Consider the following 22,678-nt stretch of genomic DNA (forward strand, 5'->3'; position numbering starts at 1 on the left):
AACAATGTTTACCTTTAAATATAGAGCACAAGTGAGATTTAACTTATTTTTATTTAAAGATACTGCACTTTTTGGTATTATAGTGTATATTTTCCCTATGCAACATTGAAGTTACATATATTTATAGCAAATATTATTTAAGATAAATAAACAGAAATTATTTATAAACAGGAATTATTTTACAATTTTGATAATATTGAACTGTACAGCAATGGCATGAATTCATTGCAATATACACCTAAGGATACATAATACTGGGCAATAACACAAATGCACAATATAATTGATTAACTTATGATTAGAATATTACTTTTATTAGGTACTTTAGTATTGGGTGCAGTAGTTTAGTGGATTTAAAAAGTAACTAATTTAAAATTAATAAACCAAGTTAATATACTTAGTCAACTCGATGCTAAAATCACTCAACTAAAAATAATACACTTTGACCATGTGCTCCTGTGGCGCAATCGGTTAGCGCGCGGTACTTATAAGGCAGTATCTGTTGAGCAATGCCGAGGTTGTGAGTTCAAGCCTCACCTGGAGCAAATGAAATTTTTTTTCTAATGTCATCAGTTAATGATTATCATCTGCTACCTGAACATCCTGATATGAAGGCAGAAAAAAATCACAAACATGACTGTTTTTAAGGTACCAGTACACACATCTGCTTTGGTTCATATGCACTGTAAACATTACTTTAGTTAGTCAACAAAATGGAATGCAAAAGACTACCTCTTTATTGGTAAAAGAGTTGCATCAATCTGTTTTGCTGCAATGTAACATGAGGGTCCACACTATTAGGTCTGGTTAGTACAATCACATTTCATGCTGGGATTTGTAAAGCAAAGAACACAAATAAACGGCTTTCCTATATCGCAACAATTAATGATTATACTAATGAAAAAATCAGTTTCACACAAAGATGTTACTAAGCCCCACTGGCCTAATGGATAAGGCACTGGCCTCCTAAGCTAGGGATTGTGGTTTCAAGTCTCATCTGGGCTTTATTTCATCCATATAATTTCTGGAGATGTTCCCTTTATTCTTGCTTGATACTGCACAAATGGCTCCACCAGAAACTTTTATCTGCTTAACAATCCGGTACTGTTCAGCTTGCAAAATTATGGCCCTGTATCTAAAAGCAGACATTTATCCTGATGACATTGTGGATTAGTTTCCGGATAAGTTTGCTATCACCTGGGACAGTGGCTTCAAGTCTCATCTAGGATGCATGTTCCTTTGATGCTCATTCTCATTCTAGAAGTTATGCTTTTTTTCAATGCAGGTGACTGTCTTAATGGTATTGCATGAAATCCATATATACCAAAACATACCTATTAAGTTTTAATTGCAATTTAATATCAGAGTGGCTACAAAATAACAATGTCTATGGCAATTGCTGATGGGTTTCTTGAAGTCCTTTCATCCATGTCATCAAAAGGGTAATTTTCTGCTTTTTATATTTCTTTGGACACTGACTTTACTGACAATTTAGGTGCTACAGACCAAAAAAACAATGTTTACCTTTAAATATAGAGCACAAGTGAGATTTAACTTATTTTTATTTAAAGATACTGCACTTTTTGGTATTATAGTGTATATTTTCCCTATGCAACATTGAAGTTACATATATTTATAGCAAATATTATTTAAGATAAATAAACAGGAATTATTTATAAACAGGAATTATTTTACAATTTTGATAATATTGAACTGTACAGCAATGGCATGAATTCATTGCAATATACACCTAAGGATACATAAAACTGGGCAATAACACAAATGCACAATATAATTGATTAACTTATGATTAGAATATTACTTTTATTAGGTACTTTAGTATTGGGTGCAGTAGTTTAGTGGATTTAAAAAGTAACTAATTTAAAATTAATAAACCAAGTTAATATACTTAGTCAACTCGATGCTAAAATCACTCAACTAAAAATAATACGCTTTGACCATGTACTCCTGTGGCGCAATCGGTTAGCGGGCGGTACTTAAAAGACAGTATCTGTTGAGCAATGCCGAGGTTGTGAGTTCAAGCCTCACCTGGAGCAAATGTAATTTTTTTTCTAATGTCATCAGTTAATGATTATCATCTGCTACCTGAACATCCTGATATGAAGGCAGAAAAAAATCACAAACATGACTGTTTTTAAGGTACCAGTACACACATCTGCTTTGGTTCATATGCACTGTAAACATTACTTTAGTTAGTCAACAAAATGGAATGCAAAAGTCTACCTCTTTATTGGTAAAAGAGTTGCATCAATCTGTTTTGCTGCAATGTAACATGAGGGTCCACACTATTAGGTCTGGTTAGTACAATCACATTTCATGCTGGGATTTGTAAAGCAAAGAACACAAATAAACGGCTTTCCTATATCGCAACAATTAATGATTATACTAATGAAAAAATCAGTTTCACACAAAGATGTTACTAAGCCCCACTGGCCTAATGGATAAGGCACTGGCCTCCTAAGCTAGGGATTGTGGTTTCAAGTCTCATCTGGGCTTTATTTCATCCATATAATTACTGGAGATGTTCCCTTTATTCTTGCTTGATACTGCACAAATGGCGCAACCAGAAACTTTTATCTGCTTAACAATCCGGTACTGTTCAGCTTGCAAAATTATGGCCCTGTATCTAAAAGCAGACATTTATCCTGATGACATTGTGGATTAGTTTCCGGATAAGTTTGCTATCACCTGGGACAGTGGCTTCAAGTCTCATCTAGGATGCATGTTCCTTTGATGCTCATTCTCATTCTAGAAGTTATGCTTTTTTTCAATGCAGGTGACTGTCTTAATGGTATTGCATGAAATCCATATATACCAAAACATACCTATTAAGTTTTAATTGCAATTTAATATCAGAGTGGCTACAAAATAACAATGTCTATGGCAATTGCTGATGGGTTTCTTGAAGTCCTTTCATCCAAGTCATCAAAAGGGTAATTTTCTGCTTTTTATATTTCTTTGGACACTGACTTTACTGACAATTTAGGTGCTACAGACCAAAAAAACAATGTTTACCTTTAAATATAGAGCACAAGTGAGATTTAACTTATTTTTATTTAAAGATACTGCACTTTTTGGTATTATAGTGTATATTTTCCCTATGCAACATTGAAGTTACATATATTTATAGCAAATATTATTTAAGATAAATAAACAGAAATTATTTATAAACAGGAATTATTTTACAATTTTGATAATATTGAACTGTACAGCAATGGCATGAATTCATTGCAATATACACCTAAGGATACATAAAACTGGGCAATAACACAAATGCACAATATAATTGATTAACTTATGATTAGAATATTACTTTTATTAGGTACTTTAGTATTGGGTGCAGTAGTTTAGTGGATTTAAAAAGTAACTAATTTAAAATTAATAAACCAAGTTAATATACTTAGTCAACTCGATGCTAAAATCACTCAACTAAAAATAATACACTTTGACCATGTGCTCCTGTGGCGCAATCGGTTAGCGCGCGGTACTTAAAAGACAGTATCTGTTGAGCAATGCCGAGGTTGTGAGTTCAAGCCTCACCTGGAGCAAATGTAGTTTTTTTTCTAATGTCATCAGTTAATGATTATCATCTGCTACCTGAACATCCTGATATGAAGGCAGAAAAAAATCACAAACATGACTGTTTTTAAGGTACCAGTACACACATCTGCTTTGGTTCATATGCACTGTAAACATTACTTTAGTTAGTCAACAAAATGGAATGCAAAAGACTACCTCTTTATTGGTAAAAGAGTTGCATCAATCTGTTTTGCTGCAATGTAACATGAGGGTCCACACTATTAGGTCTGGTTAGTACAATCACATTTCATGCTGGGATTTGTAAAGCAAAGAACACAAATAAACGGCTTTCCTATATCGCAACAATTAATGATTATACTAATGAAAAAATCAGTTTCACACAAAGATGTTACTAAGCCCCACTGGCCGAATGGATAAGGCACTGGCCTCCTAAGCTAGGGATTGTGGTTTCAAGTCTCATCTGGGCTTTATTTCATCCATGTAATTACTGGAGATGTTCCTTTTATTCTTGCTTGATACTGCACATATGGCTCCACCAGAAACTTTTATCTGCTTAACAATCCGGTACTGTTCAGCTTGCAAAATTATGGCCCTGTATCTAAAAGCAGACATTTATCCTGATGACATTGTGGATTAGTTTCCGGATAAGTTTGCTATCACCTGGGACAGTGGCTTCAAGTCTCATCTAGGATGCATGTTCCTTTGATGCTCATTCTCATTCTAGAAGTTATGCTTTTTTTCAATGCAGGTGACTGTCTTAATGGTATTGCATGAAATCCATATATACCAAAACATACCTATTAAGTTTTAATTGCAATTTAATATCAGAGTGGCTACAAAATAACAATGTCTATGGCAATTGCTGATGGGTTTCTTGAAGTCCTTTCATCCATGTCATCAAAAGGGTAATTTTCTGCTTTTTATATTTCTTTGGACACTGACTTTACTGACAATTTAGGTGCTACAGACCAAAAAAACAATGTTTACCTTTAAATATAGAGCACAAGTGAGATTTAACTTATTTTTATTTAAAGATACTGCACTTTTTGGTATTATAGTGTATATTTTCCCTATGCAACATTGAAGTTACATATATTTATAGCAAATATTATTTAAGATAAATAAACAGGAATTATTTATAAACAGGAATTATTTTACAATTTTGATAATATTGAACTCTACAGCAATGGCATGAATTCATTGCAATATACACCTAAGGATACATAAAACTGGGCAATAACACAAATGCACAATATAATTGATTAACTTATGATTAGAATATTACTTTTATTAGGTACTTTAGTATTGGGTGCAGTAGTTTAGTGGATTTAAAAAGTAACTAATTTAAAATTAATAAACCAAGTTAATATACTTAGTCAACTCGATGCTAAAATCACTCAACTAAAAATAATACACTTTGACCATGTGCTCCTGTGGCGCAATCGGTTAGCGCGCGGTACTTATAAGACAGTATCTGTTGAGCACTGCCGAGGTTGTGAGTTCAAGCCTCATCTGGAGCAAATGTAAATTTTTTTCTAATGTCATCAGTTAATGATTATCATCTGCTACCTGAACATCCTGATATGAAGGCAGAAAAAAATCACAAACATGACTGTTTTTAAGGTACCAGTACACACATCTGCTTTGGTTCATATTCACTGTAAACATTACTTTAGTTAGTCAACAAAATGGAATGCAAAAGACTACCTCTTTATTGGTAAAAGAGTTGCATCAATCTGTTTTGCTGCAATGTAACATGAGGGTCCACACTATTAGGTCTGGTTAGTACAATCACATTTCATGCTGGGATTTGTAAAGCAAAGAACACAAATAAACGGCTTTCCTATATCGCAACAATTAATGATTATACTAATGAAAAAATCAGTTTCACACAAAGATGTTACTAAGCCCCACTGGCCTAATGGATAAGGCACTGGCCTCCTAAGCTAGGGATTGTGGTTTCAAGTCTCATCTGGGCTTTATTTCATCCATATAATTACTGGAGATGTTCCCTTTATTCTTGCTTGATACTGCACAAATGGCTCCACCAGAAACTTTTATCTGCTTAACAATCCGGTACTGTTCAGCTTGCAAAATTATGGCCCTGTATCTAAAAGCAGACATTTATCCTGATGACATTGTGGATTAGTTTCCGGATAAGTTTGCTATCACCTGGGACAGTGGCTTCAAGTCTCATCTAGGATGCATGTTCCTTTGATGCTCATTCTCATTCTAGAAGTTATGCTTTTTTTCAATGCAGGTGACTGTCTTAATGGTATTGCATGAAATCCATATATACCAAAACATACCTATTAAGTTTTAATTGCAATTTAATATCAGAGTGGCTACAAAATAACAATGTCTATGGCAATTGCTGATGGGTTTCTTGAAGTCCTTTCATCCAAGTCATCAAAAGGGTAATTTTCTGCTTTTTATATTTCTTTGGACACTGACTTTACTGACAATTTAGGTGCTACAGACCAAAAAAACAATGTTTACCTTTAAATATAGAGCACAAGTGAGATTTAACTTATTTTTATTTAAAGATACTGCACTTTTGGTATTATAGTGTATATTTTCCCTATGCAACATTGAAGTTACATATATTTATAGCAAATATTATTTAAGATAAATAAACAGAAATTATTTATAAACAGGAATTATTTTACAATTTTGATAATATTGAACTGTACAGCAATGGCATGAATTCATTGCAATATACACCTAAGGATACATAATACTGGGCAATAACACAAATGCACAATATAATTGATTAACTTATGATTAGAATATTACTTTTATTAGGTACTTTAGTATTGGGTGCAGTAGTTTAGTGGATTTAAAAAGTAACTAATTTAAAATTAATAAACCAAGTTAATATACTTAGTCAACTCGATGCTAAAATCACTCAACTAAAAATAATACACTTTGACCATGTGCTCCTGTGGCGCAATCGGTTAGTGCGCAGTACTTATAAGACAGTATCTGTTGAGCAATGCTGAGGTTGTGAGTTCAAGCCTCACCTGGAACAAATGTAATTTTTTTTCTAATGTCATCAGTTAATGATTATCATCTGCTACCTGAACATCCTGATATGAAGGCAGAAAAAAATCACAAACATGACTGTTTTTAAGGTACCAGTACACACATCTGCTTTGGTTCATATGCACTGTAAACATTACTTTAGTTAGTCAACAAAATGGAATGCAAAAGTCTACCTCTTTATTGGTAAAAGAGTTGCATCAATCTGTTTTGCTGCAATGTAACATGAGGGTCCACACTATTAGGTCTGGTTAGTACAATCACATTTCATGCTGGGATTTGTAAAGCAAAGAACACAAATAAACGGCTTTCCTATATCGCAACAATTAATGATTATACTAATGAAAAAATCAGTTTCACACAAAGATGTTACTAAGCCCCACTGGCCTAATGGATAAGGCACTGGCCTCCTAAGCCAGGGATTGTGGTTTCAAGTCTCATCTGGGCTTTATTTCATCCATATAATTACTGGAGATGTTCCCTTTATTCTTGCTTGATACTGCACAAATGGCTCCACCAGAAACTTTTATCTGCTTAACAATCCGGTACTGTTCAGCTTGCAAAATTATGGCCCTGTATCTAAAAGCAGACATTTATCCTGATGACATTGTGGATTAGTTTCCGGATAAGTTTGCTATCACCTGGGACAGTGGCTTCAAGTCTCATCTTGGATGCATGTTCCTTTGATGCTCATTCTCATTCTAGAAGTTATGCTTTTTTTCAATGCAGGTGACTGTCTTAATGGTATTGCATGAAATCCATATATACCAAAACATACCTATTAAGTTTTAATTGCAATTTAATATCAGAGTGGCTACAAAATAACAATGTCTATGGCAATTGCTGATGGGTTTCTTGAAGTCCTTTCATCCAAGTCATCAAAAGGGTAATTTTCTGCTTTTTATATTTCTTTGGACACTGACTTTACTGACAATTTAGGTGCTACAGACCAAAAAAACAATGTTTACCTTTAAATATAGAGCACAAGTGAGATTTAACTTATTTTTATTTAAAGATACTGCACTTTTTGGTATTATAGTGTATATTTTCCCTATGCAACATTGAAGTTACATATATTTATAGCAAATATTATTTAAGATAAATAAACAGAAATTATTTATAAACAGGAATTATTTTACAATTTTGATAATATTGAACTGTACAGCAATGGCATGAATTCATTGCAATATACACCTAAGGATACATAATACTGGGCAATAACACAAATGCACAATATAATTGATTAACTTATGATTAGAATATTACTTTTATTAGGTACTTTAGTATTGGGTGCAGTAGTTTAGTGGATTTAAAAAGTAACTAATTTAAAATTAATAAACCAAGTTAATATACTTAGTCAACTCGATGCTAAAATCACTCAACTAAAAATAATACATTTTGACCATGTGCTCCTGTGGCGCAATCGGTTAGCGCGCGGTACTTATAAGACAGTATCTGTTGAGCACTGCCGAGGTTGTGAGTTCATGCCTCATCTGGAGCAAATGTAATTTTGCTCCAGATGAGGAGCAAATGTCATCAGTTAATGATTATCATCTGCTACCTGAACATCCTGATATGAAGGCAGAAAAAAATCACAAACATGACTGTTTTTAAGGTACCAGTACACACATCTGCTTTGGTTCATATGCACTGTAAACATTACTTTAGTTAGTCAACAAAATGGAATGCAAAAGACTACCTCTTTATTGGTAAAAGAGTTGCATCAATCTGTTTTGCTGCAATGTAACATGAGGGTCCACACTATTAGGTCTGGTTAGTACAATCACATTTCATGCTGGGATTTGTAAAGCAAAGAACACAAATAAACGGCTTTCCTATATCGCAACAATTAATGATTATACTAATGAAAAAATCAGTTTCACACAAAGATGTTACTAAGCCCCACTGGCCTAATGGATAAGGCACTGGCCTCCTAAGCCAGGGATTGTGGTTTCAAATCTCATCTGGGCTTTATTTCATCCATATAATTACTGGAGATGTTCCCTTTATTCTTGCTTGATACTGCACAAATGGCTCCACCAGAAACTTTTATCTGCTTAACAATCCGGTACTGTTCAGCTTGCAAAATTATGGCCCTGTATCTAAAAGCAGACATTTATCCTGATGACATTGTGGATTAGTTTCCGGATAAGTTTGCTATCACCTGGGACATTGGCTTCAAGTCTCATCTTGGATGCATGTTCCTTTGATGCTCATTCTCATTCTAGAAGTTATGCTTTTTTTCAATGCAGGTGACTGTCTTAATGGTATTGCATGAAATCCATATATACCAAAACATACCTATTAAGTTTTAATTGCAATTTAATATCAGAGTGGCTACAAAATAACAATGTCTATGGCAATTGCTGATGGGTTTCTTGAAGTCCTTTCATCCAAGTCATCAAAAGGGTAATTTTCTGCTTTTTATATTTCTTTGGACACTGACTTTACTGACAATTTAGGTGCTACAGACCAAAAAAACAATGTTTACCTTTAAATATAGAGCACAAGTGAGATTTAACTTATTTTTATTTAAAGATACTGCACTTTTTGGTATTATAGTGTATATTTTCCCTATGCAACATTGAAGTTACATATATTTATAGCAAATATTATTTAAGATAAATAAACAGAAATTATTTATAAACAGGAATTATTTTACAATTTTGATAATATTGAACTGTACAGCAATGGCATGAATTCATTGCAATATACACCTAAGGATACATAATACTGGGCAATAACACAAATGCACAATATAATTGATTAACTTATGATTAGAATATTACTTTTATTAGGTACTTTAGTATTGGGTGCAGTAGTTTAGTGGATTTAAAAAGTAACTAATTTAAAATTAATAAACCAAGTTAATATACTTAGTCAACTCGATGCTAAAATCACTCAACTAAAAATAATACACTTTGACCATGTGCTCCTGTGGCGCAATCGGTTAGCGCGCGGTACTTATAAGGCAGTATCTGTTGAGCAATGCCGAGGTTGTGAGTTCAAGCCTCACCTGGAGCAAATGAAATTTTTTTTCTAATGTCATCAGTTAATGATTATCATCTGCTACCTGAACATCCTGATATGAAGGCAGAAAAAAATCACAAACATGACTGTTTTTAAGGTACCAGTACACACATCTGCTTTGGTTCATATGCACTGTAAACATTACTTTAGTTAGTCAACAAAATGGAATGCAAAAGACTACCTCTTTATTGGTAAAAGAGTTGCATCAATCTGTTTTGCTGCAATGTAACATGAGGGTCCACACTATTAGGTCTGGTTAGTACAATCACATTTCATGCTGGGATTTGTAAAGCAAAGAACACAAATAAACGGCTTTCCTATATCGCAACAATTAATGATTATACTAATGAAAAAATCAGTTTCACACAAAGATGTTACTAAGCCCCACTGGCCTAATGGATAAGGCACTGGCCTCCTAAGCTAGGGATTGTGGTTTCAAGTCTCATCTGGGCTTTATTTCATCCATATAATTTCTGGAGATGTTCCCTTTATTCTTGCTTGATACTGCACAAATGGCTCCACCAGAAACTTTTATCTGCTTAACAATCCGGTACTGTTCAGCTTGCAAAATTATGGCCCTGTATCTAAAAGCAGACATTTATCCTGATGACATTGTGGATTAGTTTCCGGATAAGTTTGCTATCACCTGGGACAGTGGCTTCAAGTCTCATCTAGGATGCATGTTCCTTTGATGCTCATTCTCATTCTAGAAGTTATGCTTTTTTTCAATGCAGGTGACTGTCTTAATGGTATTGCATGAAATCCATATATACCAAAACATACCTATTAAGTTTTAATTGCAATTTAATATCAGAGTGGCTACAAAATAACAATGTCTATGGCAATTGCTGATGGGTTTCTTGAAGTCCTTTCATCCATGTCATCAAAAGGGTAATTTTCTGCTTTTTATATTTCTTTGGACACTGACTTTACTGACAATTTAGGTGCTACAGACCAAAAAAACAATGTTTACCTTTAAATATAGAGCACAAGTGAGATTTAACTTATTTTTATTTAAAGATACTGCACTTTTTGGTATTATAGTGTATATTTTCCGTATGCAACATTGAAGTTACATATATTTATAGCAAATATTATTTAAGATAAATAAACAGGAATTATTTATAAACAGGAATTATTTTACAATTTTGATAATATTGAACTGTACAGCAATGGCATGAATTCATTGCAATATACACCTAAGGATACATAAAACTGGGCAATAACACAAATGCACAATATAATTGATTAACTTATGATTAGAATATTACTTTTATTAGGTACTTTAGTATTGGGTGCAGTAGTTTAGTGGATTTAAAAAGTAACTAATTTAAAATTAATAAACCAAGTTAATATACTTAGTCAACTCGATGCTAAAATCACTCAACTAAAAATAATACGCTTTGACCATGTACTCCTGTGGCGCAATCGGTTAGCGGGCGGTACTTAAAAGACAGTATCTGTTGAGCAATGCCGAGGTTGTGAGTTCAAGCCTCACCTGGAGCAAATGTAATTTTTTTTCTAATGTGATCACTTAATGATTATCATCTGCTACCTGAACATCCTGATATGAAGGCAGAAAAAAATCACAAACATGACTGTTTTTAAGGTACCAGTACACACATCTGCTTTGGTTCATATGCACTGTAAACATTACTTTAGTTAGTCAACAAAATGGAATGCAAAAGACTACCTCTTTATTGGTAAAAGAGTTGCATCAATCTGTTTTGCTGCAATGTAACATGAGGGTCCACACTATTAGGTCTGGTTAGTACAATCACATTTCATGCTGGGATTTGTAAAGCAAAGAACACAAATAAACGGCTTTCCTATATCGCAACAATTAATGATTATACTAATGAAAAAATCAGTTTCACACAAAGATGTTACTAAGCCCCACTGGCCGAATGGATAAGGCACTGGCCTCCTAAGCTAGGGATTGTGGTTTCAAGTCTCATCTGGGCTTTATTTCATCCATGTAATTACTGGAGATGTTCCCTTTATTCTTGCTTGATACTGCACAAATGGCGCAACCAGAAACTTTTATCTGCTTAACAATCCGGTACTGTTCAGCTTGCAAAATTATGGCCCTGTATCTAAAAGCAGACATTTATCCTGATGACATTGTGGATTAGTTTCCGGATAAGTTTGCTATCACCTGGGACAGTGGCTTCAAGTCTCATCTAGGATGCATGTTCCTTTGATGCTCATTCTCATTCTAGAAGTTATGCTTTTTTTCAATGCAGGTGACTGTCTTAATGGTATTGCATGAAATCCATATATACCAAAACATACCTATTAAGTTTTAATTGCAATTTAATATCAGAGTGGCTACAAAATAACAATGTCTATGGCAATTGCTGATGGGTTTCTTGAAGTCCTTTCATCCATGTCATCAAAAGGGTAATTTTCTGCTTTTTATATTTCTTTGGACACTGACTTTACTGACAATTTAGGTGCTACAGACCAAAAAAACAATGTTTACCTTTAAATATAGAGCACAAGTGAGATTTAACTTATTTTTATTTAAAGATACTGCACTTTTTGGTATTATAGTGTATATTTTCCCTATGCAACATTGAAGTTACATATATTTATAGCAAATATTATTTAAGATAAATAAACAGGAATTATTTATAAACAGGAATTATTTTACAATTTTGATAATATTGAACTGTACAGCAATGGCATGAATTCATTGCAATATACACCTAAGGATACATAAAACTGGGCAATAACACAAATGCACAATATAATTGATTAACTTATGATTAGAATATTACTTTTATTAGGTACTTTAGTATTGGGTGCAGTAGTTTAGTGGATTTAAAAAGTAACTAATTTAAAATTACTAAACCAAGTTAATATACTTAGTCAACTCGATGCTAAAATCACTCAACTAAAAATAAAACACTTTGACCATGTGCTCATGTGGTGCAATCGGTCAGCGCGCGGTACTTATAAGACAGTATCTGTTGAGCAATGCCGAGGTTGTGAGTTCAAGCCTCACCTGGAGCAAATGTAATTTTTTTTCTAATGTCATCAGTTAATGATTATCATCTGCTACCTGAACATCCTGATATGAAGGCAGAAAAAAATCACAAACATGACTGTTTTTAAGGTACCAGTACACACATCTGCTTTGGTTCATATGCACTGTAAACATTACTTTAGTTAGTCAACAAAATGGAATGCAAAAGACTACCTCTTTATTGGTAAAAGAGTTGCATCAATCTGTTTTGCTGCAATGTAACATGAGGGTCCACACTATTAGGTCTGGTTAGTACAATCACATTTCATGCTGGGATTTGTAAAGCAAAGAACACAAATAAACGGCTTTCCTATATCGCAACAATTAATGATTATACTAATGAAAAAATCAGTTTCACACAAAGATGTTACTAAGCCCCACTGGCCTAATGGATAAGGCACTGGCCTCCTAAGCTAGGGATTGTGGTTTCAAGTCTCATCTGGGCTTTATTTCATCCATATAATTACTGGAGATGTCCCCTTTATTCTTGCTTGATACTGCACAAATGGCTCCACCAGAAACTTTTATCTGCTTAACAATCCGGTACTGTTCAGCTTGCAAAATTATGGCCCTGTATCTAAAAGCAGACATTTATCCTGATGACATTGTGGATTAGTTTCCGGATAAGTTTGCTATCACCTGGGACAGTGGCTTCAAGTCTCATCTTGGATGCATGTTCCTTTGATGCTCATTCTCATTCTAGAAGTTATGCTTTTTTTCAATGCAGGTGACTGTCTTAATGGTATTGCATGAAATCCATATATACCAAAACATACCTATTAAGTTTTAATTGCAATTTAATATCAGAGTGGCTACAAAATAACAATGTATATGGCAATTGCTGATGGGTTTCTTGAAGTCCTTTCATCCATGTCATCAAAAGGGTAATTTTCTGCTTTTTATATTTCTTTGGACACTGACTTTACTGACAATTTAGGTGCTACAGACCAAAAAAACAATGTTTACCTTTAAATATAGAGCACAAGTGAGATTTAACTTATTTTTATTTAAAGATACTGCACTTTTTGGTATTATAGTGTATATTTTCCCTATGCAACATTGAAGTTACATATATTTATAGCAAATATTATTTAAGATAAATAAACAGGAATTATTTATAAACAGGAATTATTTTACAATTTTGATAATATTGAACTGTACAGCAATGGCATGAATTCATTGCAATATACACCTAAGGATACATAAAACTGGGCAATAACACAAATGCACAATATAATTGATTAACTTATGATTAGAATATTACTTTTATTAGGTACTTTAGTATTGGGTGCAGTAGTTTAGTGGATTTAAAAAGTAACTAATTTAAAATTAATAAACCAAGTTAATATACTTAGTCAACTCGATGCTAAAATCACTCAACTAAAAATAATACGCTTTGACCATGTACTCCTGTGGCGCAATCGGTTAGCGGGCGGTACTTAAAAGACAGTATCTGTTGAGCAATGCCGAGGTTGTGAGTTCAAGCCTCACCTGGAGCAAATGTAATTTTTTTTCTAATGTCATCAGTTAATGATTATCATCTGCTACCTGAACATCCTGATATGAAGGCAGAAAAAAATCACAAACATGACTGTTTTTAAGGTACCAGTACACACATCTGCTTTGGTTCATATGCACTGTAAACATTACTTTAGTTAGTCAACAAAATGGAATGCAAAAGACTACCTCTTTATTGGTAAAAGAGTTGCATCAATCTGTTTTGCTGCAATGTAACATGAGGGTCCACACTATTAGGTCTGGTTAGTACAATCACATTTCATGCTGGGATTTGTAAAGCAAAGAACACAAATAAACGGCTTTCCTATATCGCAACAATTAATGATTATACTAATGAAAAAATCAGTTTCACACAAAGATGTTACTAAGCCCCACTGGCCGAATGGATAAGGCACTGGCCTCCTAAGCTAGGGATTGTGGTTTCAAGTCTCATCTGGGCTTTATTTCATCCATGTAATTACTGGAGATGTTCCCTTTATTCTTGCTTGATACTGCACAAATGGCTCCACCAGAAACTTTTATCTGCTTAACAATCCGGTACTGTTCAGCTTGCAAAATTATGGCCCTGTATCTAAAAGCAGACATTTATCCTGATGACATTGTGGATTAGTTTCCGGATAAGTTTGCTATCACCTGGGACAGTGGCTTCAAGTCTCATCTAGGATGCATGTTCCTTTGATGCTCATTCTCATTCTAGAAGTTATGCTTTTTTTCAATGCAGGTGACTGTCTTAATGGTATTGCATGAAATCCATATATACCAAAACATACCTATTAAGTTTTAATTGCAATTTAATATCAGAGTGGCTACAAAATAACAATGTCTATGGCAATTGCTGATGGGTTTCTTGAAGTCCTTTCATCCATGTCATCAAAAGGGTAATTTTCTGCTTTTTATATTTCTTTGGACACTGACTTTACTGACAATTTAGGTGCTACAGACCAAAAAAACAATGTTTACCTTTAAATATAGAGCACAAGTGAGATTTAACTTATTTTTATTTAAAGATACTGCACTTTTTGGTATTATAGTGTATATTTTCCCTATGCAACATTGAAGTTACATATATTTATAGCAAATATTATTTAAGATAAATAAACAGGAATTAATTATAAACAGGAATTATTTTACAATTTTGATAATATTGAACTGTACAGCAATGGCATGAATTCATTGCAATATACACCTAAGGATACATAAAACTGGGCAATAACACAAATGCACAATATAATTGATTAACTTATGATTAGAATATTACTTTTATTAGGTACTTTAGTATTGGGTGCAGTAGTTTAGTGGATTTAAAAAGTAACTAATTTAAAATTACTAAACCAAGTTAATATACTTAGTCAACTCGATGCTAAAATCACTCAACTAAAAATAATACACTTTGACCATGTGCTCATGTGGTGCAATCGGTCAGCGCGCGGTACTTATAAGACAGTATCTGTTGAGCAATGCCGAGGTTGTGAGTTCAAGCCTCACCTGGAGCAAATGTAATTTTTTTTCTAATGTCATCAGTTAATGATTATCATCTGCTACCTGAACATCCTGATATGAAGGCAGAAAAAAATCACAAACATGACTGTTTTTAAGGTACCAGTACACACATCTGCTTTGGTTCATATGCACTGTAAACATTACTTTAGTTAGTCAACAAAATGGAATGCAAAAGACTACCTCTTTATTGGTAAAAGAGTTGCATCAATCTGTTTTGCTGCAATGTAACATGAGGGTCCACACTATTAGGTCTGGTTAGTACAATCACATTTCATGCTGGGATTTGTAAAGCAAAGAACACAAATAAACGGCTTTCCTATATCGCAACAATTAATGATTATACTAATGAAAAAATCAGTTTCACACAAAGATGTTACTAAGCCCCACTGGCCTAATGGATAAGGCACTGGCCTCCTAAGCTAGGGATTGTGGTTTCAAGTCTCATCTGGGCTTTATTTCATCCATATAATTACTGGAGATGTTCCCTTTATTCTTGCTTGATACTGCACAAATGGCTCCACCAGAAACTTTTATCTGCTTAACAATCCGGTACTGTTCAGCTTGCAAAATTATGGCCCTGTATCTAAAAGCAGACATTTATCCTGATGACATTGTGGATTAGTTTCCGGATAAGTTTGCTATCACCTGGGACAGTGGCTTCAAGTCTCATCTTGGATGCATGTTCCTTTGATGCTCATTCTCATTCTAGAAGTTATGCTTTTTTTCAATGCAGGTGACTGTCTTAATGGTATTGCATGAAATCCATATATACCAAAACATACCTATTAAGTTTTAATTGCAATTTAATATCAGAGTGGCTACAAAATAACAATGTCTATGGCAATTGCTGATGGGTTTCTTGAAGTCCTTTCATCCATGTCATCAAAAGGGTAATTTTCTGCTTTTTATATTTCTTTGGACACTGACTTTACTGACAATTTAGGTGCTACAGACCAAAAAAACAATGTTTACCTTTAAATATAGAGCACAAGTGAGATTTAACTTATTTTTATTTAAAGATACTGCACTTTTTGGTATTATAGTGTATATTTTCCCTATGCAACATTGAAGTTACATATATTTATAGCAAATATTATTTAAGATAAATAAACAGGAATTATTTATAAACAGGAATTATTTTACAAATTTGATAATATTGAACTGTACAGCAATGGCATGAATTCATTGCAATATACACCTAAGGATACATAAAACTGGGCAATAACACAAATGCACAATATAATTGATTAACTTATGATTAGAATATTACTTTTATTAGGTACTTTAGAATTGGGTGCAGTAGTTTAGTGGATTTAAAAAGTAACTAATTTAAAATTAATAAACCAAGTTAATATACTTAGTCAACTCGATGCTAAAATCACTCAACAAAAAATAATACACTTTGACCATGTGCTCCTGTGGCGCAATCGGTTAGCGCGCGGTACTTATAAGACAGTATCTGTTGAGCAATGCCGAGGTTGTGAGTTCAAGCCTCACCTGGAGCAAATGTAATTTTTTTTCTAATGTCATCAGTTAATGATTATCATCTGCTACCTGAACATCCTGATATGAAGGCAGAAAAAAATCACAAACATGACTGTTTTTAAGGTACCAGTACACACATCTGATTTGGTTCATATGCACTCTAAACATTACTTTAGTTAGTCAACAAAATGGAATGCAAAAGACTACCTCTTTATTGGTAAAAGAGTTGCATCAATCTGTTTTGCTGCAATGTAACATGAGGGTCCACACTATTAGGTCTGGTTAGTACAATCACATTTCATGCTGGGATTTGTAAAGCAAAGAACACAAATAAACGGCTTTCCTATATCGCAACAATTAATGATTATACTAATGAAAAAATCAGTTTCACACAAAGATGTTACTAAGCCCCACTGGCCTAATGGATAAGGCACTGGCCTCCTAAGCTAGGGATTGTGGTTTCAAGTCTCATCTGGGCTTTATTTCATCCATATAATTACTGGAGATGTTCCCTTTATTCTTGCTTGATACTGCACAAATGGCTCCACCAGAAACTTTTATCTGCTTAACAATCCGGTACTGTTCAGCTTGCAAAATTATGGCCCTGTATCTAAAAGCAGACATTTATCCTGATGACATTGTGGATTAGTTTCCGGATAAGTTTGCTATCACCTGGGACAGTGGCTTCAAGTCTCATCTAGGATGCATGTTCCTTTGATGCTCATTCTCATTCTAGAAGTTATGCTTTTTTTCAATGCAGGTGACTGTCTTAATGGTATTGCATGAAATCCATATATACCAAAACATACCTATTAAGTTTTAATTGCAATTTAATATCAGAGTGGCTACAAAATAACAATGTCTATGGCAATTGCTGATGGGTTTCTTGAAGTCCTTTCATCCAAGTCATCAAAAGGGTAATTTTCTGCTTTTTATATTTCTTTGGACACTGACTTTACTGACAATTTAGGTGCTACAGACCAAAAAAACAATGTTTACCTTTAAATATAGAGCACAAGTGAGATTTAACTTATTTTTATTTAAAGATACTGCACTTTTTGGTATTATAGTGTATATTTTCCCTATGCAACATTGAAGTTACATATATTTATAGCAAATATTATTTAAGATAAATAAACAGAAATTATTTATAAACAGGAATTATTTTACAATTTTGATAATATTGAACTGTACAGCAATGGCATGAATTCATTGCAATATACACCTAAGGATACATAATACTGGGCAATAACACAAATGCACAATATAATTGATTAACTTATGATTAGAATATTACTTTTATTAGGTACTTTAGTATTGGGTGCAGTAGTTTAGTGGATTTAAAAAGTAACTAATTTAAAATTAATAAACCAAGTTAATATACTTAGTCAACTCGATGCTAAAATCACTCAACTAAAAATAATACACTTTGACCATGTGCTCCTGTGGCGCAATCGGTTAGCGCGTGGTACTTATAAGACAGTATCTGTTGAGCAATGCTGAGGTTGTGAGTTCAAGCCTCACCTGGAGCAAATGTAATTTTTTTTCTAATGTCATCAGTTAATGATTATCATCTGCTACCTGAACATCCTGATATGAAGGCAGAAAAAAATCACAAACATGACTGTTTTTAAGGTACCAGTACACACATCTGCTTTGGTTCATATGCACTGTAAACATTACTTTAGTTAGTCAACAAAATGGAATGCAAAAGACTACCTCTTTATTGGTAAAAGAGTTGCATCAATCTGTTTTGCTGCAATGTAACATGAGGGTCCACACTATTAGGTCTGGTTAGTACAATCACATTTCATGCTGGGATTTGTAAAGCAAAGAACACAAATAAACGGCTTTCCTATATCGCAACAATTAATGATTATACTAATGAAAAAATCAGTTTCACACAAAGATGTTACTAAGCCCCACTGGCCTAATGGATAAGGCACTGGCCTCCTAAGCTAGGGATTGTGGTTTCAAGTCTCATCTGGGCTTTATTTCATTCATCTAAATACTGGAGATGTTCCCTTTATTCTTGCTTGATACTGCACAAATGGCTCCACCAGAAACTTTTATCTGCTTAACAATCCGGTACTGTTCAGCTTGCAAAATTATGGCCCTGTATCTAAAAGCAGACATTTATCCTGATGACATTGTGGATTAGTTTCCGGATAAGTTTGCTATCACCTGGGACAGTGGCTTCAAGTCTCATCTAGGATGCATGTTCCTTTGATGCTCATTCTCATTCTAGAAGTTATGCTTTTTTTCAATGCAGGTGACTGTCTTAATGGTATTGCATGAAATCCATATATACCAAAACATACCTATTAAGTTTTAATTGCAATTTAATATCAGAGTGGCTACAAAATAACAATGTCTATGGCAATTGCTGATGGGTTTCTTGAAGTCCTTTCATCCATGTCATCAAAAGGGTAATTTTCTGCTTTTTATATTTCTTTGGACACTGACTTTACTGACAATTTAGGTGCTACAGACCAAAAAAACAATGTTTACCTTTAAATATAGAGCACAAGTGAGATTTAACTTATTTTTATTTAAAGATACTGCACTTTTTGGTATTATAGTGTATATTTCCCCTATGCAACATTGAAGTTACATATATTTATAGCAAATATTATTTAAGATAAATAAACAGGAATTATTTATAAACAGGAATTATTTTACAATTTTGATAATATTGAACTGTACAGCAATGGCATGAATTCATTGCAATATACACCTAAGGATACATAAAACTGGGCAATAACACAAATGCACAATATAATTGATTAACTTATGATTAGAATATTACTTTTATTAGGTACTTTAGTATTGGGTGCAGTAGTTTAGTGGATTTAAAAAGTAACTAATTTAAAATTAATAAACCAAGTTAATATACTTAGTCAACTCGATGCTAAAATCACTCAACTAAAAATAATACACTTTGACCATGTGCTCCTGTGGCGCAATCGGTTAGCACGCGGTACTTATAAGACAGTATCTGTTGAGCAATGCCGAGGTTGTGAGTTCAAGCCTCACCTGGAGCAAATGTAATTTTTTTTCTAATGTCATCAGTTAATGATTATCATCTGCTACCTGAACATCCTGATATGAAGGCAGAAAAAAATCACAAACATGACTGTTTTTAAGGTACCAGTACACACATCTGCTTTGGTTCATATGCACTGTAAACATTACTTTAGTTAGTCAACAAAATGGAATGCAAAAGACTACCTCTTTATTGGTAAAAGAGTTGCATCAATCTGTTTTGCTGCAATGTAACATGAGGGTCCACACTATTAGGTCTGGTTAGTACAATCACATTTCATGCTGGGATTTGTAAAGCAAAGAACACAAATAAACGGCTTTCCTATATCGCAACAATTAATGATTATACTAATGAAAAAATCAGTTTCACACAAAGATGTTACTAAGCCCCACTGGCCTAATGGATAAGGCACTGGCCTCCTAAGCTAGGGATTGTGGTTTCAAGTCTCATCTGGGCTTTATTTCATCCATATAATTACTGGAGATGTTCCCTTTATTCTTGCTTGATACTGCACAAATGGCTCCACCATAAACTTTTATCTGCTTAACAATCCGGTACTGTTCAGCTTGCAAAATTATGGCCCTGTATCTAAAAGCAGACATTTATCCTGATGACATTGTGGATTAGTTTCTGGATAAGTTTGCTATCACCTGGGACAGTGGCTTCAAGTCTCATCTAGGATGCATGTTCCTTTGATGCTCATTCTCATTCTAGAAGTTATGCTTTTTTTCAATGCAGGTGACTGTCTTAATGGTATTGCATGAAATCCATATATACCAAAACATACCTATTAAGTTTTAATTGCAATTTAATATCAGAGTGGCTACAAAATAACAATGTCTATGGCAATTGCTGATGGGTTTCTTGAAGTCCTTTCATCCATGTCATCAAAAGGGTCATTTTCTGCTTTTTATATTTCTTTGGACACTGACTTTACTGACAATTTAGGTGCTACAGACCAAAAAAACAATGTTTACCTTTAAATATAGAGCACAAGTGAGATTTAACTTATTTTTATTTAAAGATACTGCACTTTTTGGTATTATAGTGTATATTTTCCCTATGCAACATTGAAGTTACATATATTTATAGCAAATGTTATTTAAGATAAATAAACAGGAATTATTTATAAACAGGAATTATTTTACAATTTTGATAATATTGAACTGTACAGCAATGGCATGAATTCATTGCAATATACACCTAAGGATACATAAAACTGGGCAATAACACAAATGCACAATATAATTGATTAACTTATGATTAGAATATTACTTTTATTAGGTACTTTAGTATTGGGTGCAGTAGTTTAGTGGATTTAAAAAGTAACTAATTTAAAATTAATAAACCAAGTTAATATACTTAGTCAACTCGATGCTAAAATCACTCAACTAAAAATAATACACTTTGACCATGTGCTCATGTGGTGCAATCGGTCAGCGCACAGTACTTATAAGACAGTTTCTGTTGAGCAATGCCGAGGTTGTGAGTTCAAGCCTCACCTGGAGCAAATGTAATTTTTTTTCTAATGTCATCAGTTAATGATTATCATCTGCTACCTGAACATCCTGATATGAAGGCAGAAAAAAATCACAAACATGACTGTTTTTAAGGTACCAGTACACACATCTGCTTTGGTTCATATGCACTGTAAACATTACTTTAGTTAGTCAACAAAATGGAATGCAAAAGACTACCTCTTTATTGGTAAAAGAGTTGCATCAATCTGTTTTGCTGCAATGTAACATGAGGGTCCACACTATTAGGTCTGGTTAGTACAATCACATTTCATGCTGGGATTTGTAAAGCAAAGAACACAAATAAACGGCTTTCCTATATCGCAACAATTAATGATTATACTAATGAAAAAATCAGTTTCACACAAAGATGTTACTAAGCCCCACTGGCCTAATGGATAAGGCACTGGCCTCCTAAGCTAGGGATTGTGGTTTCAAGTCTCATCTGGGCTTTATTTCATCCATATAATTACTGGAGATGTTCCCTTTATTCTTGCTTGATACTGCACAAATGGCTCCACCAGAAACTTTTATCTGCTTAACAATCCGGTACTGTTCAGCTTGCAAAATTATGGCCCTGTATCTAAAAGCAGACATTTATCCTGATGACATTGTGGATTAGTTTCTGGATAAGTTTGCTATCACCTGGGACAGTGGCTTCAAGTCTCATCTAGGATGCATGTTCCTTTGATGCTCATTCTCATTCTAGAAGTTATGCTTTTTTTCAATGCAGGTGACTGTCTTAATGGTATTGCATGAAATCCATATATACCAAAACATACCTATTAAGTTTTAATTGCAATTTAATATCAGAGTGGCTACAAAATAACAATGTCTATGGCAATTGCTGATGGGTTTCTTGAAGTCCTTTCATCCATGTCATCAAAAGGGTAATTTTCTGCTTTTTATATTTCTTTGGACACTGACTTTACTGACAATTTAGGTGCT

General features: G+C 33.7%; 9 non-coding genes across 9 annotated transcripts; all 9 read left to right on the forward strand.

The window, feature by feature from the left end:
* The first annotated feature begins 452 nt into the window (after window positions 1–452).
* TRNAI-UAU (transfer RNA isoleucine (anticodon UAU)) lies at window positions 453–545 on the forward strand. Its single transcript is given in 2 exon segments — window positions 453–490; window positions 510–545. It is a non-coding gene; the product is annotated as a tRNA-Ile (tRNA).
* A 2,931-nt stretch (window positions 546–3,476) lies between these two features.
* On the forward strand, window positions 3,477–3,569 carry TRNAL-UAA (transfer RNA leucine (anticodon UAA)). Its single transcript is given in 2 exon segments — window positions 3,477–3,514; window positions 3,534–3,569. It is a non-coding gene; the product is annotated as a tRNA-Leu (tRNA).
* Window positions 3,570–4,988: 1,419 nt separating this feature from the next.
* Window positions 4,989–5,081, forward strand: TRNAI-UAU (transfer RNA isoleucine (anticodon UAU)). The gene is given in 2 exon segments: window positions 4,989–5,026; window positions 5,046–5,081. It is a non-coding gene; the product is annotated as a tRNA-Ile (tRNA).
* Window positions 5,082–6,499: 1,418 nt separating this feature from the next.
* TRNAI-UAU (transfer RNA isoleucine (anticodon UAU)) lies at window positions 6,500–6,592 on the forward strand. The gene is given in 2 exon segments: window positions 6,500–6,537; window positions 6,557–6,592. It is a non-coding gene; the product is annotated as a tRNA-Ile (tRNA).
* A 1,419-nt stretch (window positions 6,593–8,011) lies between these two features.
* TRNAI-UAU (transfer RNA isoleucine (anticodon UAU)) lies at window positions 8,012–8,104 on the forward strand. Its single transcript is given in 2 exon segments — window positions 8,012–8,049; window positions 8,069–8,104. It is a non-coding gene; the product is annotated as a tRNA-Ile (tRNA).
* Window positions 8,105–9,534: 1,430 nt separating this feature from the next.
* TRNAI-UAU (transfer RNA isoleucine (anticodon UAU)) lies at window positions 9,535–9,627 on the forward strand. Its single transcript is given in 2 exon segments — window positions 9,535–9,572; window positions 9,592–9,627. It is a non-coding gene; the product is annotated as a tRNA-Ile (tRNA).
* A 7,467-nt stretch (window positions 9,628–17,094) lies between these two features.
* Window positions 17,095–17,187, forward strand: TRNAI-UAU (transfer RNA isoleucine (anticodon UAU)). The gene is given in 2 exon segments: window positions 17,095–17,132; window positions 17,152–17,187. It is a non-coding gene; the product is annotated as a tRNA-Ile (tRNA).
* Window positions 17,188–18,606: 1,419 nt separating this feature from the next.
* On the forward strand, window positions 18,607–18,699 carry TRNAI-UAU (transfer RNA isoleucine (anticodon UAU)). Its single transcript is given in 2 exon segments — window positions 18,607–18,644; window positions 18,664–18,699. It is a non-coding gene; the product is annotated as a tRNA-Ile (tRNA).
* Window positions 18,700–20,118: 1,419 nt separating this feature from the next.
* TRNAI-UAU (transfer RNA isoleucine (anticodon UAU)) lies at window positions 20,119–20,211 on the forward strand. The gene is given in 2 exon segments: window positions 20,119–20,156; window positions 20,176–20,211. It is a non-coding gene; the product is annotated as a tRNA-Ile (tRNA).
* The last annotated feature ends 2,467 nt before the right edge of the window (window positions 20,212–22,678 follow it).

The sequence above is a fragment of the Taudactylus pleione genome, unplaced genomic scaffold, assembly GCF_031769625.1.
Source record: "Taudactylus pleione unplaced genomic scaffold, aTauple2 ptg000473l, whole genome shotgun sequence".
In the NCBI taxonomy this organism is placed as follows: domain Eukaryota; kingdom Metazoa; phylum Chordata; class Amphibia; order Anura; family Myobatrachidae; genus Taudactylus; species Taudactylus pleione.